Below are 16,612 nucleotides of genomic sequence, written 5' to 3' on the forward strand. Positions count from 1 at the left end.
CAAGGAAGGTTGGTTCTCAGGTGGAGACATTGCTGTATGCAGTCAGTTTATTAACTATTGAACAAATTCACTAAGAGGTGGTAAGTAGACAGCAGCTGACATTCTTGCATATTTTCAATGGAGAGTGGAGACAGACCATAATGGCTAGCACTCAGATTGCCTATATGTAAGAGAGGCCAGTCTTGAGTGGAGCTATGGATATATGTGTGTTTCTGCAGTATGAATGATGTTTGAAGTATACCCCCATTTCGCATACCCAGAAAATGGGGGATATTGCTAAATGGAGGATAGTGCACAATGGCACACAAAGAGTGTAGTATACCTACACCAACTCTGTAGATCAAACCTTTAAAACCTTTCAACAACTGCATAGTGAATATCACCTGCCTAACAAATTCTTCTATAAGTATCTACAACTGTGCTGCGTAGTTACTGTATGGTGCAACAAAAATGAACATCTCTACACCCTCACCTGCTATAAAAGAACAGCATACATTATACTCACAAAAGCGTTTCAAAGGAGAACCCTCTTCCTCAGAGCCAAAAGAACGAATGACCTTGGCTCTGAGGAAGAGGGTTCTCCCTCGAAGCACATCAGTCAAGCCTACAGGAACGCCATCAGGTCTTCTTGCATCATTGATGCATGCCAGCAGTCTTGGAGGCCATTGGTTTCACTTTTATTAATGTGCGTATATACAACATGCATTTGTGAGTATAATTTATGCTGTTCTTTTATTTGTAATAAACTTATAGTGGTAATGCACTAGGTCAGTGCGCTCTTCCTTTGCTGTTGCTGTTTTGGACAAGTTTAAATGCACCTCCAGATGAGAGAAATACATTAGTGACTTAACTAGTAATCAATGTTTGGAGAAGCATTCATGTGTTGTGATGGTCTTCTCCTCAGCCTCTTCTCAAAGGGTTTTTCAGTTGTTTATACTCACATGACACATAGAATTCCCATAATAGTCATTAAAATAGGGTGTAGAGATTCTCTGCTCTGTCAAAAATTTCAACATTCCCATAAAGACCTTATCCTTATGCTTTGGAGATGCTACAAATTACAAAGGTTCTGGCAGCATGTAATATATTCCATCAGTAGGATTATTGGTCGGAATTTACCATGCAAACCCAAAACATTTTAACATCCTCTAAGGCTCGATTTACACCTATGCATGTTGCTTTTGAGCGTTTTTGGAGGTTTTTTTTTCATGCTTGCCACGTTTTTGAGCCGCGTTTTTGCCGCGTTTTTGCGGCGTTTTTGCCGCGATTTGCGTTTTGCGTTTTTTTTTTTTTTTTCATTTTTTTTACAGTCTTAAAAAAAAATTACAAAAAAAAAAAATGGCAAAAACGCACCAAAAATGCATCAAAAACGCATCAAAAACGCTGCAAAAACGCAGCACTTGCGTTTTTGATGCTTGTCCATTGAAAACCATTACATGCAAAACGCTGCTTTTTGCATGAAAAAAAGTCCCCGACCCTTTCCAAAAACGCTGAGATACAAAAAAGCATTGATGTGAACATGTTCCATAGGAACCCATGTTAAAAAATTCCCGTGCATTTCTGCAAAATGCAAAATGCATCAAAAAACGCGCTAGTGTGAATGGGGCCTTAAACCCACAAGGTATGTAGAGAATAACAATATTTTTGATTTAAATGGACATCTCCATCTCCACCAACATTATCTCTATGGATTCAGTCAGAGAAGGACTCCAGAGCAATATTGTAAGTTCTGGCAACGAAGGATAGATGCCCCAGGAGTTCCTCCACCCTTTTATTATTGCATAGACTGACTAGAAGATAGTCATACTTATATTCCTGATTTTTTTGGTATTGATCAGATTAAGGATTAAAAAGTATAAACAATTCTCTTACTTCTTACAAGTGCCATGTATCCATGTTAAGCTAATTTCTTTAGCATATAATACAAGTAAGGAGGAGGAGGGTGTGTGGATCTGAGACCAGCTAGTTAACCAAATTGTGCCCATTCCCTCGTTTCGCCATTTTAATGACAATTGGGAAATAGAGATCAGTTGTGAATAATGATTTATTTATAGAATATGGTTCTTTGATATCCTGGTGAAATTCAGTGGGAAAATAAAGCTAAAGACAAAGCCTAAAATGCAAGTGCAGTGCAAAGTGAATATATTCTTGTCATGTGTAAAGTCGCAAAACCGCTTTGTAGTCTTTGTTATATGCTACTTGTAGTTCATTGAAAATCACGGTTGCATATTACACCCTTACAATAGTCCCTTTTTTTATGTATGTTATAAATACCCCCTTTCAATTAGATTTTGTTGTAAACAAAATTGAATGCCACTTTTTTTTCAATAAAAGCTTATTTGATAAAAAATCAATAACAATTCATAATGAAGTTTTCCATTTGGCTGCTACACAAATGGAAAATGGCTTATTGTAGCTTTTGGTAGTGATAAATGCTAGCATGTACTCTTAATTGCGAAAATATGCTCCTTTTGTAGACTACATCATAATGTACCGTGTTGTTCATTTGTGTAGTGACCAAATGAAACCTTTGACAAGTAATCATTAACCCCAACCAAATCAATAAACCCCAAATGTCAACACAAGGGTTTCTGTGTCTACTGAGGCTTAAATTTTCTATTGCAGACTATGTGATCTGGATCAAAATTAGAAACACCCATCAATGGTAACTGGTATAGCATTTGGAAACTGAATGTTTGGAAAGTTATAAACTTCAATTTGATGTCGTTGATGTCAATTATGATAAAAGTTGGCCAGTAAGTTCTGTCATGGTTGTAGTTCCCCTTTATGTTGAAATATCTTCTATCCCCATAAATAATGATCATCTGTTAGTTCTCCCCAATGGCTCGAAGAACATCTCCTCTTACTGTACGCTCCTTTAGTTGTTTTCTTTGCTAGAGATGGCACCATGAAAAGGCCAGCGGAGCAGTACAGTGAGTGGTGTACATTACATACAATGTGAACTATGCAGAGAAAGAGCTCATTGTAACCCAAATCCCGCAGTTCAGTGAATAGCTGAAATATGTTTGGATTAACATACAGCAGAGGTACGGTTACCAGATGGCTCCGGGTCATTAGGGAAACACAACGCTAATGGCTTTATAAGCCCACTACACTAGAAATTCTTAAAGCTGCCCTGCAAATATGGGTACGAAATAAAAAAAATGGCAAGAGGTATATATGTACATCAAAACGTCATACTGAATCTTTGGGTTTATCCAAGAACTTTGCAGTGTTTTATGCAGAAAAAAAAATAAGACAAAATATGTGTAGCAGTCATATTATGTGAAAATGGCCATAAAAGGAAACCTGTACTGATAAAAATACTGTAGGTAGGCTTCCATTACTGACCTAATAAACATATGAGTTGCCTGGCTGTCATGTGATTTGACTTTTGGATTTCTAGTTGCTGTTGCTGGCTGTGCCATGGTTTATGTTCAGATTTGTAAAGCAGCATTTCTCAAAAAAAAAAAAATCTCAGCACCCTTTAAAATTATGCAAACACAGCCGAAAATGTAAAAACATAAATGTTACTTATTAATGGGAAACCTGAGTCTGAGACAATGCACACAACCTTAAAATAATTTAAGATAAAATTAACTTAACATAAGATGCCCCCCCCAACACATCAGAAGTCTCCCCATCACATCAGAGCCCCCCTTCACATCAGAATCTCCCTTTATATCAGAGGCCCCCAATTACAGAAGAAGAGACGCTTGAGAGGGGATATGATTTCAATTTGCAAATACCATACTGGTGACCCCACAACAGGGATAAAACTTTTCTGCGGAAGGGAGTTTAATAGGACACGTGGCCACTCATTAAAATTAGAAGAAAAGAGGTTTAACCTTAAACTTCCTAGAGGGTTCTTTACTGTAAGAGCGGCAAGGATGTGGAATTCCCTTCCACAGGCGGTGGTTTCAGCGGGGGGCATCGATAGTTTCAAAAAACTATTAGATAAGCACCTGAACGACCGCAACATACAGGGATATACAATGTAATACTGACATATAATCACACACATAGGTTGGACTTGATGGACTTGTGTCTTTTTTCAGCTTTCACTACTATGTAACTATGTAACATCAAAGTTGCCGCTATACATCAAACACCCCCTATACACGAATCCCCTATAACATCAGAGCTTCCCTATCACCACAGAATCCCCCCATCACAGAGCTCCCAGTCACATGCTACCCCATCAGACTCCCCAATCACACAGTCCCCCATAACAGAGCCCCCCCAATCACACAGTCTCTTCTTCACATCAGAGCCCCTTTGGCTCCAGAAGAGCAGCAGAGGATGGGAGATGGAAGAGGTCTGGAAGTGTTCTGTTTTCAACTGAACGCCGAGGGTGACCCTACAGGCTGTCTGTCTTAGATCATTGACATGTGTTGCCACGATGAGGTGGAGATGATTCACGGTGGCATCTCCACCAATGAATAGCATTGGTGGAGATGCCAATGAATAACGCTGTGTTTCATGACCCCAAAGCATCATTAGTTGTTATATTGCTGACAGCTGGCCTACCCACACCATAGGAACTCAACACCAACCACTCACTGCTGTAACAGAGCCCTCAATTGATCCCTACAGACTGCCGTGACGAGCCAGGGATAGTGAGTGGGTCTTTCACCCACCTTTGTGCTGTGCACAGGGAAAAACATAGTGTAAGATGTTATCCACTCCTTCCCCAACCCAGTTAGCTACTCTCTATGCTGTTAGCGGGTCCTGTATGGCTGTTTCATTGCTTCCAGCAGTAGTTCTCTAGTTGGCAGAGTCAGCTGTACTTCAGTCAGGTGCTTCACACCACTGTTAAGTTGGACAATATTATCATTTCTTTTTTTTTTATGCCTGAGTCATCTTTGCTAAGTGATAATATGCTCATTGGCTCTGTTAACTTGTTTCACTCAGTGTCACAAAATTTGTGAGTTGGTACCTGTTTGTGTAAGTATAACCTGGAGTGTCAGAGGGGCTAAGGCCTTTAGCGGGTTGATGCGGGAACAGAGGACCCAATGCTATCAGCAGCCCTTGCAGGGGTAGTGCTACACTTAATAAGAGAAAACAGCTGCATTTGATTCTTCTGTACAGTAAGGAGCCAAGTCTCATTTTTCTGTTATCAATATTGATAGCCTTCAGACATACACAGTACTGCACTATTATATTAATAAAGCTATCAATATTAATATTAATATTACTATCAATGAAGCTAAAGATAAATTGGAGCCTCTTTAAGGCCTCCTTGGTGTCTGGGGCCCTGAGAAGCTACTGATTCTGCCTTTTTTATACCCTGCCACTGCTCCAACCTAGGACTCCAGTGCTAAAAGCTGAAAGTGAAATAAAAGCCTAAGTGTAACTATTCTTAAAGCAGTTGTATACCCAAAATTCTGACTTTGCATCTAATTTTGTATTATAATAATAAAAACAATATATTGCCATTATTCATTTTTACTCTACCTGCTTCCTTTCCGACTTATCGATATATTGCTGAGTAGGGATGAGCCGAACACCCCCCGGTTCGGTTCGCACCAGAACCCGCGAACGGACCGAAAGTTCGCACGAACGTTAGAACCCCATTGACGTCTATGGGACTCGAACGTTCGAAATCAAAAGTGCTCATTTTAAAGGCTAATTTGCATGGTATTGTCCTAAAAAGGGTTTGGGGACCCGGGTCCTACCCCAGGGGACATGTATCAATGCAAAAAAAACTTTTAAAAACGGCCGTTTTTTCGGGAGCAGTGATTTTAATGATGCTTAAAGTAAAAAAAAAAAAAGTGAAATATTCCTTTAAATATCGTACCTGGGGGGTGTCTATAGTATGCCTGTAAAGTGACGCGTGTTTCCCATGTTTAGAACAGTCCCTGCACCAAATGTCATTTTTAAAGGAAAAAATCTCATTTAAAACTGCTTGCGGGTTTAATGTCATGTCGGGTCATGGCAATATGGATGAAAATCAGTGAGACAAACGGCATGGGTACCCCCCAGTCCATTACCAGGCCCTTTGGGTCTTGTATGGATATTAAGGGGAACCCCGCACCCAAATTAAAATAAGGAAAGGTGTGGGGCCACCAGGCCCTATATACTCTGAACAGCAGTATACAGGCGGTGCAAACAAGACAGGGACTGTAGGTTTGTTGTTAAGTAGAATCTGTTTGTAATTTTGAACATTTTTAACGTGTTTAGCTCCAGCCAAAAAATCTTTTCTAAGCTTTTTGGAAAACATAGGGAAGGGTTATCACCCCTGTGACATTTGTTTTGCTGTCTTTCCTCCTCTTCAGAAGATTTCACCTCACTTTTTTGTCCCAATGAAAAATGTTTTTTGAAAATTTGGGTTTTTTTGTGGAACAAGGATTGGAAAGCATCAGTGGAAAGGAGAAATTGTTTTCCCATATTAACTCTTACAGGAGAGAATTTCCCTTCCTAGGGGTAGATTTCATCTCACTTCCTGTTGTCTCCTTCCGTTTGCAAGTAGGAGTCGTTTGTAAGTTAGATGTTTGAAAGTAGGGTCCTGCCCTATATACTCAGCAGAAATTTGGGCCTTAGGTGTTGCTGTGGCCACAACACTGTAAGCCCTCACAGGGCCCTGCTGTGAAATATTAGATCAAGAATTGTAATTACATGCCCCTGTTGAACAGGAGCTGAAAAATTAGGCCTTAGGCACTGGTGCTGGTGCCACAACACTGCAACCCCTCACAGACACTCTAGTTGGAACGCAGGAACGAGCCCTGCTGCAAATTATTGCTTCAAAAATTGTAATTACACGCCCCTGTTAGACAGGGGCAGAAAAATTGGGCCTTAGGCACTGGTGCTGGTGCCACAACACTGCAACCCCTCACAGACACTCTAGTTGGAACGCAGGAACGAGCCCTGCTGCAAAGTATTGCATCAAAAATTGTAATTACACGCCCCTGTTAGACAGGGGCAGAAAAATTGGGCCTTAGGCACTGGTGCTGGTGCCACAACACTGCAACCCCTCACAGACACTCTAGTTGGAACGCAGGAACGAGCCCTGCTGCAAAGTATTGCATCAAAAATTGTAATTACACACCCCTGTTAGACAGGGGCAGAAAAATTGGGCCTTAGGCACTGGTGCTGGTGCCACAACACTGCAACCCCTCACAGACACTCTAGTTGGAACGCAGGAACGAGCCCTGCTGCAAAGTATTGCATCAAAAATTGTAATTACACGCCCCTGTTAGACAGGGGCAGAAAAATTGGGCCTTAGGCACTGGTGCTGGTGCCACAACACTGCAACCCCTCACAGACACTCTAGTTGGAACGCAGGAACGAGCCCTGCTGCAAAGTATTGCATCAAAAATTGTAATTACACGCCCCTGTTAGACAGGGGCAGAAAAATTGGGCCCTAGGCACTGGTGCTGGTGCCACAACACTGCAACCCCTCACAGACACTCTAGTTGGAATGCAGGAACGAGCCCTGCTGCAAAGTATTACATCAAAAATTGTAATTACACGCCCCTGTTAAACAGGGGCTGAAAAATTGTGCCTTAGGCACTGGTGGTGGCGCCCAGAACCAAAAATGTTCTTACAAGCTATCAGCGTGATGATTGAGGAGGAAGAGGATAATTACTCAGGGATAGTCACTCAGCATCAGCATAGGCAGTCTTTGAAGGGATCTGAGATTTCAAAAAAAATTATTCGGTTACATCAGCATCAGGTGCTTGGTAGCTGGTGGTGATCCAAGACTCATTCATTTTTATGAAGGTCAGCCGATCGACCGAGTCGGTGGACAGACGCACCCTGTGATCGGTTACCACGCCTCCAGCAGCACTGAATGTGCGTTCCGAAAGAACGCTGGATGCAGGACAGGCCAGTAGCTCAATTGCATACTGTGCAAGCTCTGGCCAGTGATCCATCCTCAAGACCCAGTAACCCAGAGGATTTTCGGTGGGAAAGGTGTCCAAGTCTGATCTTGCCCCTAGGTATTCCTGCACCATGTAAAACAGACGCTGGCGATGGTTGCTGGAACCGATCATACCTTGGGGCTGCGGACCAAAAAATTGTCTGAACGCATCGGTCAGACGGCCACCTTCTCCACCGCTCCTTCTTTGACTGACCGAAGCCTCAGCAACACGTTGTCCAGAAACAGGAGTTTGTAACCTCCCAGTCTCTGGGAACGCGTTGCACAGACCTTTCTGCAAGGCCTCCCGAAGATGTTTCATCCTCTGCTCCCTCTGCGATGGCAAGATAAGGTCCGCAACCTTACCCTTGTAACGTGGATCAAGGAGGGTTGCCAGCCAGTATTGGTCCTTCTCCTTGATACCACGAATACGAGGATCCTTACGCAGGCTTTGCAGGATCAGGGAGGCCATGCAGCGTAGGTTTGCTGAGGCATTCGGTCCGGAGTCCTCTGGGTCACTAAGAACGACATGGTCCGCAGCCACCTCCTCCCAGCCACGTACAAGTCCATGTGTTTCTTGGGACTGATCCCTTAAAGACTGCTGCTGATGCTGAGTGCCAGGCTCCACCTCCATACTGACACAATCTTCCTCCTCCTCCTCTTCCTCCTCGTCCTCTTCCTGTGTGATCGGCGGGCACGCAGGAACACTGTCTGGATAAAGGGGGCCTTGAGAGCTAAGGAAGTCCTCCTCTTCCTGCCTCTGTTCTGCCTCAAGTGCCCTGTCCATTATTCCACGCAGCGTGTGCTCCAACAGGTGGACAAGGGGGACAGTGTCACTGATGCATGCACTGTCACTGCTCACCATCCTCGTGGCCTCCTCGAATGGTGACAGGACAGTGCATGCATCCCTGATCATGGCCCACTGGCGTGGGGAAAAAAAACCAAGCTCCCCTGACCCTGTCCTGGTGCCATAGTCGCACAGGTACTCATTGATGGCCCTCTGCTGCGTGTGCAGCCGCTGCAGCATGGCCAACGTTGAGTTCCACCTGGTGGGCATGTCACAGATTAGGCGGTTCTTGGGCAGGTTAAACTCCTTTTGGAGGTCCGTCAGCCGAGCACTGGCATTATATGACCGGCGGAAATGCACACAGACTTTCCTGGCCTGCCTCAGGACATCCTGTAAGCCCGGGTACCTGCCCAAGAACCGCTGCACCACCAAGTTAAGGACGTGAGCCAAACAGGGCACATGGGTCATTTGTCCCTGTCGGAGGGCAGAGAGGAGGTTGGTGCCATTGTCGCAAACCACCATTCCTGCCTTAAGTTGGCGTGGCGTCAACCACCTCTGAACCTGCCCCTGCAGAGCTGACAGAACCTCTGCCCCAGTGTGGCTCCTGTCCCCCAAGCACACCAGCTCAAGCACCGCATGGCATCTTTTGGCCTGCGTACTTGCGTAGCCCCTTAAACGCCTACGGAGCACCGCTGGTTCCGAGGAAGAGGCCATGGAGGAAGAAGAAGAGGAGGGGGTGGAGGAGAGAGGTGTGTCACAATCAGCATTTTGGAGGCGTGGTGGCGGAACAACCTCCAACACTACTGCACCTTGTCCTGCATCCTTCCCAGCTGCCAGCAGAGTCACCCAATGCGCCGTGAAACTTAGGTAACGTCCCTGTCCATGCCTGCTGGACTATGAGTCAGCGGTAATATGCACCTTACCGCTGACCGCCCTGTCCAGCGAGGCATGGACATTGCCTTCCACATGCCGGTAGAGAGCCGGAATCGCCTTCCGTGAGAAAAAGTGGCGTTTGGGTACCTGCCACTGAGGAACCGCACATTCCACAAACTCACGGAAGGGGGCAGAGTCTACCAACTGAAAAGGCAGCAGTTGAAGTGCTAGCAATTTTGCCAAGCTAGCATTCAACCGCTGGGCATGTGGATGGCTGGGAGCAAACTTCTTTCGGCGGTGCAGCAGCTGGGGCAGGGAAATTTGCCTGGTACAATCTGACGTCGGTGTACCAAAAGCAGATTGCCCACAAGTACTTGGCTGTGACACACCTAATTCTACACCTTCATTCCTCTCACTGCAGGTCTCAGAGAGGACTGAAGGTCTAGTGGGGTTGGAAATCTCAGCTGATGAGGAGCAAGGAGAGATCCTCTTTGTTCTTTGGTGTGGGTCTTTTAGATACGCTTGCCAACGAACTGCATGGCAGGTCAACATATGTCTGGTCAAGCATGTGGTACCCAAGCGGGAGATGTTTTGGCCACGCGAGATACGCTTGAGACATATGTTGCAAATAGCAGCGGTGCGATCTGATGCACTCGTCTCAAAAAAGGCCCACACCAAAGAACTTTTTGAATAACGCGCAGAGACTGCAGCGCCCTGCACATGTGGAGCTTTGGGGTGTGATGCAGTCAATGTGCTGCCCTTAGGCTGGCCCCTGGAGGGCATCCTGCCTCGTTGGTGATGTGCCGCCGCCTCCTCCTCCTCCTCCTCCTCCTCCTCCTCCTCCTCTTCCTCCTCTCTCCTATCAGGCACCCACGTTGAGTCAGTGACCTCATCATCCCCTCCCTCCTCATCACTGGAGCAAACCTGGCAGTATGCTGCAGCAGGGGGAGCATGACTGCCAGATTGCTGTCCTTCTTGGGCACCCCCTCTGTCCGTGCTCATGTTACTGCCTTCATCGAGCTCAGTATCGTCATCAGAGCCTTCCAAACGCTGGGCATCCTCCTGGAGCATGTACCCAACACTGTGGTCAAACAGTTCGAGGGAATCCTCATGAGGACATGGTGGAGCTAGGGAAGGAGTCACTGATGACATTGAGCTGAGGGAAGAGGCCGCTGCTTTGCCAGACAAAGCACCCTGGGCATGGGTGAGAGAGGATGAGGAGGATGAGGACGGCTTGGTCATCCACTCGACCAAGTCTTCCGCATGTTGCGGCTCAACACGGCCAGCTGCCGAAAAAAAGGCCAAGCGTGTCCCATGGCCACGTGCTGATGAGGATGCACCGTCTCCACGACCAGCACTAGACACAGAGCCTGCTTGCCCTCTCTTATTGGCTTGTGACTGTCTGCCTCTCCTTCTTGGCCTTCCAGACATACTAATGGCCTGTAGCTGCACTAAGCTGGGATAGAACACCTGTAATTTTCTTCAAGTAGCTTTATATACTGTAACCAGACAAGCCTGCCTGTCAGTAGGAAGATAACAGGAACGGATCTAGCTGAACACTGTGAGCAGGACGCACTGTACTAAATGTAAATAGTCTAGCTGCCTGACCGTGGTACTAATAGGATCAAATAGAACACCTGTAATTTTCTTCAGGTAGCTTTATATACTGTAACCAGACAAGCCTGCCTGTCAGTAGGAAGATAACAGGAACGGATCTAGCTGTACACTGTGAGCAGGACGCACTGCACTAAATGTAAATAGTCTAGAAGATAACAGGAACGGATCTAGCTGTACACTGTGAGCAGGACGCACTGTACTAAATGTAAATAGTCTAGCTGCCTGACCGTGGTACTAATAGGATCAAATAGAACACCTGTAATTTTCTTCAGGTAGCTTTATATACTGTAACCAGACAAGCCTGCCTGTCAGTAGGAAGATAACAGGAACGGATCTAGCTGAACACTGTGAGCAGGACGCACTGTACTAAATGTAAATAGTCTAGCTGCCTGACCGTGGTACTAATAGGATCAAATAGAACACCTGTAATTTTCTTCAGGTAGCTTTATATACTGTAACCAGACAAGCCTGCCTGTCAGTAGGAATTTAACAGGAACGGATCTAGCTGAACGCTGTGAGCAGGACGCACTGCACTAAATGTAAATAGTCTAGAAGATAACAGGAACGGATCTAGCTGAACACTGTGAGCAGGACGCACTGCACTAAATGTAAATAGTCTAGAAGATAACAGGAACGGATCTAGCTGAACACTGTGAGCAGGACGCACTGCACTAAATGTAAATAGTCTAGAAGATAACAGGAACGGATCTAGCTGAACACTGTGAGCAGGACGCACTGCACTAAATGTAAATAGTCTAGAAGATAACAGGAACGGATCTAGCTGAACACTGTGAGCAGGACGCACTGCACTAAATGTAAATAGCAGGAACGGATCTAGCTGAACACTGTGAGCAGGACGCACTGCACTAAATGTAAATAGTCTAGAAGATAACAGGAACGGATCTAGCTGAACACTGTGAGCAGGACGCACTGCACTAAATGTAAATAGTCTAGAAGATAACAGGAACGGATCTAGCTGAACACTGTGAGCAGGACGCACTGCACTAAATGTAAATAGCAGGAACGGATCTAGCTGAACACTGTGAGCAGGACGCACTGCACTAAATGTAAATAGTCTAGAAGATAACAGGAACGGATCTAGCTGAACACTGTGAGCAGGACGCACTGCACTAAATGTAAATAGCAGGAACGGCTCTAGCTGAACACTGTGAGCAGGACGCACTGCACTAAATGTAAATAGCAGGAACGGATCTAGCTGAACACTGTGAGCAGGACGCACTGCACTAAATGTAAATAGCAGGAACGGATCTAGCTGAACACTGTGAGCAGGACGCACTGCACTAAATGTAAATAGCAGGAACGGATCTAGCTGAACACTGTGAGCAGGACGCACTGCACTAAATGTAAATAGCAGGAACGGATCTAGCTGAACACTGTGAGCAGGACGCACTGCACTAAATGTAAATAGCAGGAACGGATCTAGCTGAACACTGTGAGCAGGACGCACTGCACTAAATGTAAATAGCAGGAACGGATCTAGCTGAACACTGTGAGCAGGACGCACTGCACTAAATGTAAATTGCAGGAACGGATCTAGCTGAACACTGTGAGCAGGACGCACTGCACTAAATGTAAATAGTCTAGAAGATAACAGGAACGGATCTAGCTGAACACTGTGAGCAGGACGCACTGCACTAAATGTAAATAGCAGGAACGGATCTAGCTGAACACTGTGAGCAGGACGCACTGCATTAAATGTAAATAGTCTAGATAGAAGATAACAGGAACGGATCTAGCTAAACTGAATACAGTGTATATATATATATATGCAACACCTGGGATGCATATATATATACACAATACACTGTAAGTGCAGCTAACTGACTGACTGTTCTGCCTAATCTATCTAACTCAAATCAAATGACACTGTCTTTCTCTCTCTCTATCTCTCAGCACACCGGAACACACACTACACAGGGCCGCCGTGCAGGCGGCCTTATATAGTGTGGGGTGTGTACTAAATCCCCTGAGCCATAATTGGCCAAAGCCACCCTGGCTTTGGCCAATTACAGCTCTCTCTACTGACGGCGCTGTGATTGGCCAAGCATGCGGGTCATAGTGCATGCTTGGCCAATCATCAGCCAGCAATGCACTGCGATGCCGCAGTGAATTATGGGCCGTGACGCGCCACACGAATTTAGCGCGAACGGCCCATAACGTTCGCAATTCGGCGAACGATCGAACAGCCGATGTTCGAGTCGAACATGGGTTCGACTCGAACACGAAGCTCATCCCTATTGCTGAGTAATGATGTCTAAGGCGCATTCGCCGTATCCTCCATAATTACGGCAAGACGAGACCCTGCCGGAAAAATTCTGTGTCTATGTCGGGGCTGCGTCATTTCCTGTTGTAGACGTCAGCCCCGACATCCCGCGATGCTTCCTCTGAATTCTTCCCCAAGAGGATCATGGTTACCTTGTGACTCATACGTCACAGGGTGGAGGAGAGACAGACGGCGTGAGTTTCAAGAGGCTTGGATATTTTGTTATTAGTGCGCATGCACAAGATTACCGAGACGAGTATGTACTGTGGGTGGAAATACAGATCTATTCAGATGCGGAAGACCACAGTGGAGATGGCGCCGGCTAATATGCTGAATAAACTTTGACAAGATAAAGAATATACAGTATGCAGTAAGAACAAAATTTTATACATATTTAAAGTGATCGATCAAATTGTAATGACCATTTCTTTCATAATATTGTGAAAAGCGTATTTATGTGGAAGGGTTTACTACCTCTTTAAAAATGTTCCCTCCCCCCTTCTTTTGTCTATCTTGCCTAAACTGCATAAAAAAGATCAGAGCGATAACCTATTTTAATTCTGCTCTGGGCCACTCACCTGATCCTGCAGCTCTCTGTAAGAGCTGGGAATTCTGGGAGCCGTAACGTCACACATAGGCTGCCACAGCTGCAGGTTTACATGACTGGACAAGAGCATGGTCGGCAGGATAGGTGCGGGGGGACATATTTAAGAATAGTTAAACTTTGGATAAGATTTTCTATCTTTTCTATCTATTTAATATATAGTTGCTAAATTATGAAACATATTTAGACAAATTCAGGTCATACCACTAAACATTGTATTGACAAACATTTAGGTTTTTCCATTATTGATCTTGACAGCAGAGAATTTTACTTTTTAACAAGTTTTTCACATTGTTTGTTTTTCTTTTTTTCCCATGTATAGCCATAAATGGGATTCGGTCTCGATTTTTTTTCACAGTTTGACTCCTCACCCATTTGATCCATTTAGTTCCCCGTGTAATGTAGAGCGCTGTCTGAAGAGCCCAATGATATCTGATCAGGGGATATGTGCCTTAGAGCAACAAATGTTCTACTCATTTGTCTTTGATTATATCCCTTGCCTTGTTTTTTCTTCTGCTTTTAATATATCAGAGCTTTGTGAAAATTCATCTCTGAGACCAGAGAGAATTCCAGCCTGGTCATGAACCCTGCCTTGACCTTTTCAAAAAACACTTTGGAAGATGTACCATGATGCTATCACCACCTGCGGCTAAGTTATACATTTTAGTTATTTACATAGCACCAACAAATTCCACAGACCTTTATGGGGTATATAATGTTTGTCACAGACTGTTAAGGAACTGTCAGATATTCAGGCACTGTCTGATTACCCGTAAGACAAAAATACCTCCAAGAGCTGAAGACCATTACATAAAATTGCAAGAATAGCTCTGTTGACCTTGCAAGATTTTTTTTTTGGCAGTCTAAAAAAAAAAAAAACACAAGGCTGGGTGACTGTCATCTCTGTAGTTTCCTTAACCATTCACATGAGTGCCTTTCTTTATCTCAACATATTATCCAATGGTCCTGCTGTCATGATCAGTGCATGACTTGGCTGCAAACATCTGATCAGCAATAATATGCTCATGTACAATTGCAGATTAAAAGGATCCATTACAGGGACACTTTGCCCCTTTAATTGTACCTTGCTGCTGGAAAGTCAATAAGAAGATTCCACATCAGTCTGGCTAACCATGAACACTCAAGGAAGGGATTTCTGGGTGTGACCTAGGACCATACTCCAAAAAAAAAGCATGTGCTAAAAAAAGCATGTGTTAAAGCCAAGATGGCCTGTTATCTAATTGATGAATAACTGCCAGCAGTTTCTGGGCCCGCTGCCCCTTATCAGAGGCCCAACACCGTACAGGCCATGATTTGTCTGATGAGGAACACACACTGTAATTACCTGTTTTTGGTGGTACAGGGGAGAATTTTGGACCTTGCTGTCTCATTTCTATACTCTTATAACTCTTGGTATCCTGTATAGTTTTTTTGCTGCAATATTAGACATGCTTCCTGTATTGCAAATTTTGCATGCACCAGTATGCCTTGTGATCTACCTTACCTCTTTATACTTGTATATTGTACATCCATTTTGTATGTTATATAAACCTCAATAAATACCATTGAAACAGAAAAAGAATGTGTTAAGCTGGCCATTCACTGATCAAAATCCAGCTGGTCCGGAGGGATTGGCTAAATTTCAATCAGTGTGTGGGCTTTCCCACTCAACAGAATTCAAACATTTGATCAATTTCTGTTGAAGAGACAAGCTGGAAGACTTTTGTCAACCAGTGGCTGCAGCCATTGATCAATGCATTTTGACAGTGGCAGGTCCGCTGTCAAAATACAATGTCCCAGCTGGGGGGAATCTTTCATCCATCTCCTTCAGCCGGTGGTTAACAGTATAAAACCAGCTTTAGTATAGGACTTCTCAGACATGAGGGCCCTTGCTAAATATGGCAAGCTTTTATATTTTGGTCAGAGTACAAACTATTTCCTCTTGATTTTGTGTGTTTTGGTCTTTTTGGGAGCAAGTAAAGAGATGTGTTTAAAAAACATAACAGATTCCCTTTGAAATAAATGGTATAGGCAACAGTAAGAGCACGGCTTACGAGCATTGTGCATCAACTGAATTCCCTTACAACGTGACTTACAGCAAGAGACTCCCACCAACTTCTTATATGTAGCCACAAAGAAAGTTTCATGTGAAAGTTGTATTTTCCTTGGGGTGGACTGAGAGGTCAGATCAGGAATAAACTCCACCTCATCGATTAATTACATGTGCCCGTGAGACTGTGAATTATGACATCTGTTGAAAAAATCCTGGAAAGATGACACTTAGATTAAAAAGATCCAGAGGAATTGTCTAAGAAGCAAGATTGATGGGGGCTATAATTGCCTATAATTTCTCTGAACAAATGATGCTTAAAATAGATGAAATTACAGCTATTTAGAGTTTTATATCTGAGGAAAATAACCTGAATTTATTACATGACACTCACTATCTTTCACCATCCTAGAAAAGCCCTATTTTAACATCTGCTATCCTCTCTTAAGCTTGAAATACAGAGTTATTCTAAACATCTTTTATTAAATAAGTGACAGAATCATCCAGGAGGACCATGACATACTCACCCCTAAAGAGAC

The sequence above is a fragment of the Aquarana catesbeiana genome, linkage group LG07 (genome assembly GCF_042186555.1).
Source record: "Aquarana catesbeiana isolate 2022-GZ linkage group LG07, ASM4218655v1, whole genome shotgun sequence".
In the NCBI taxonomy this organism is placed as follows: Eukaryota; Metazoa; Chordata; class Amphibia; order Anura; family Ranidae; genus Aquarana; species Aquarana catesbeiana.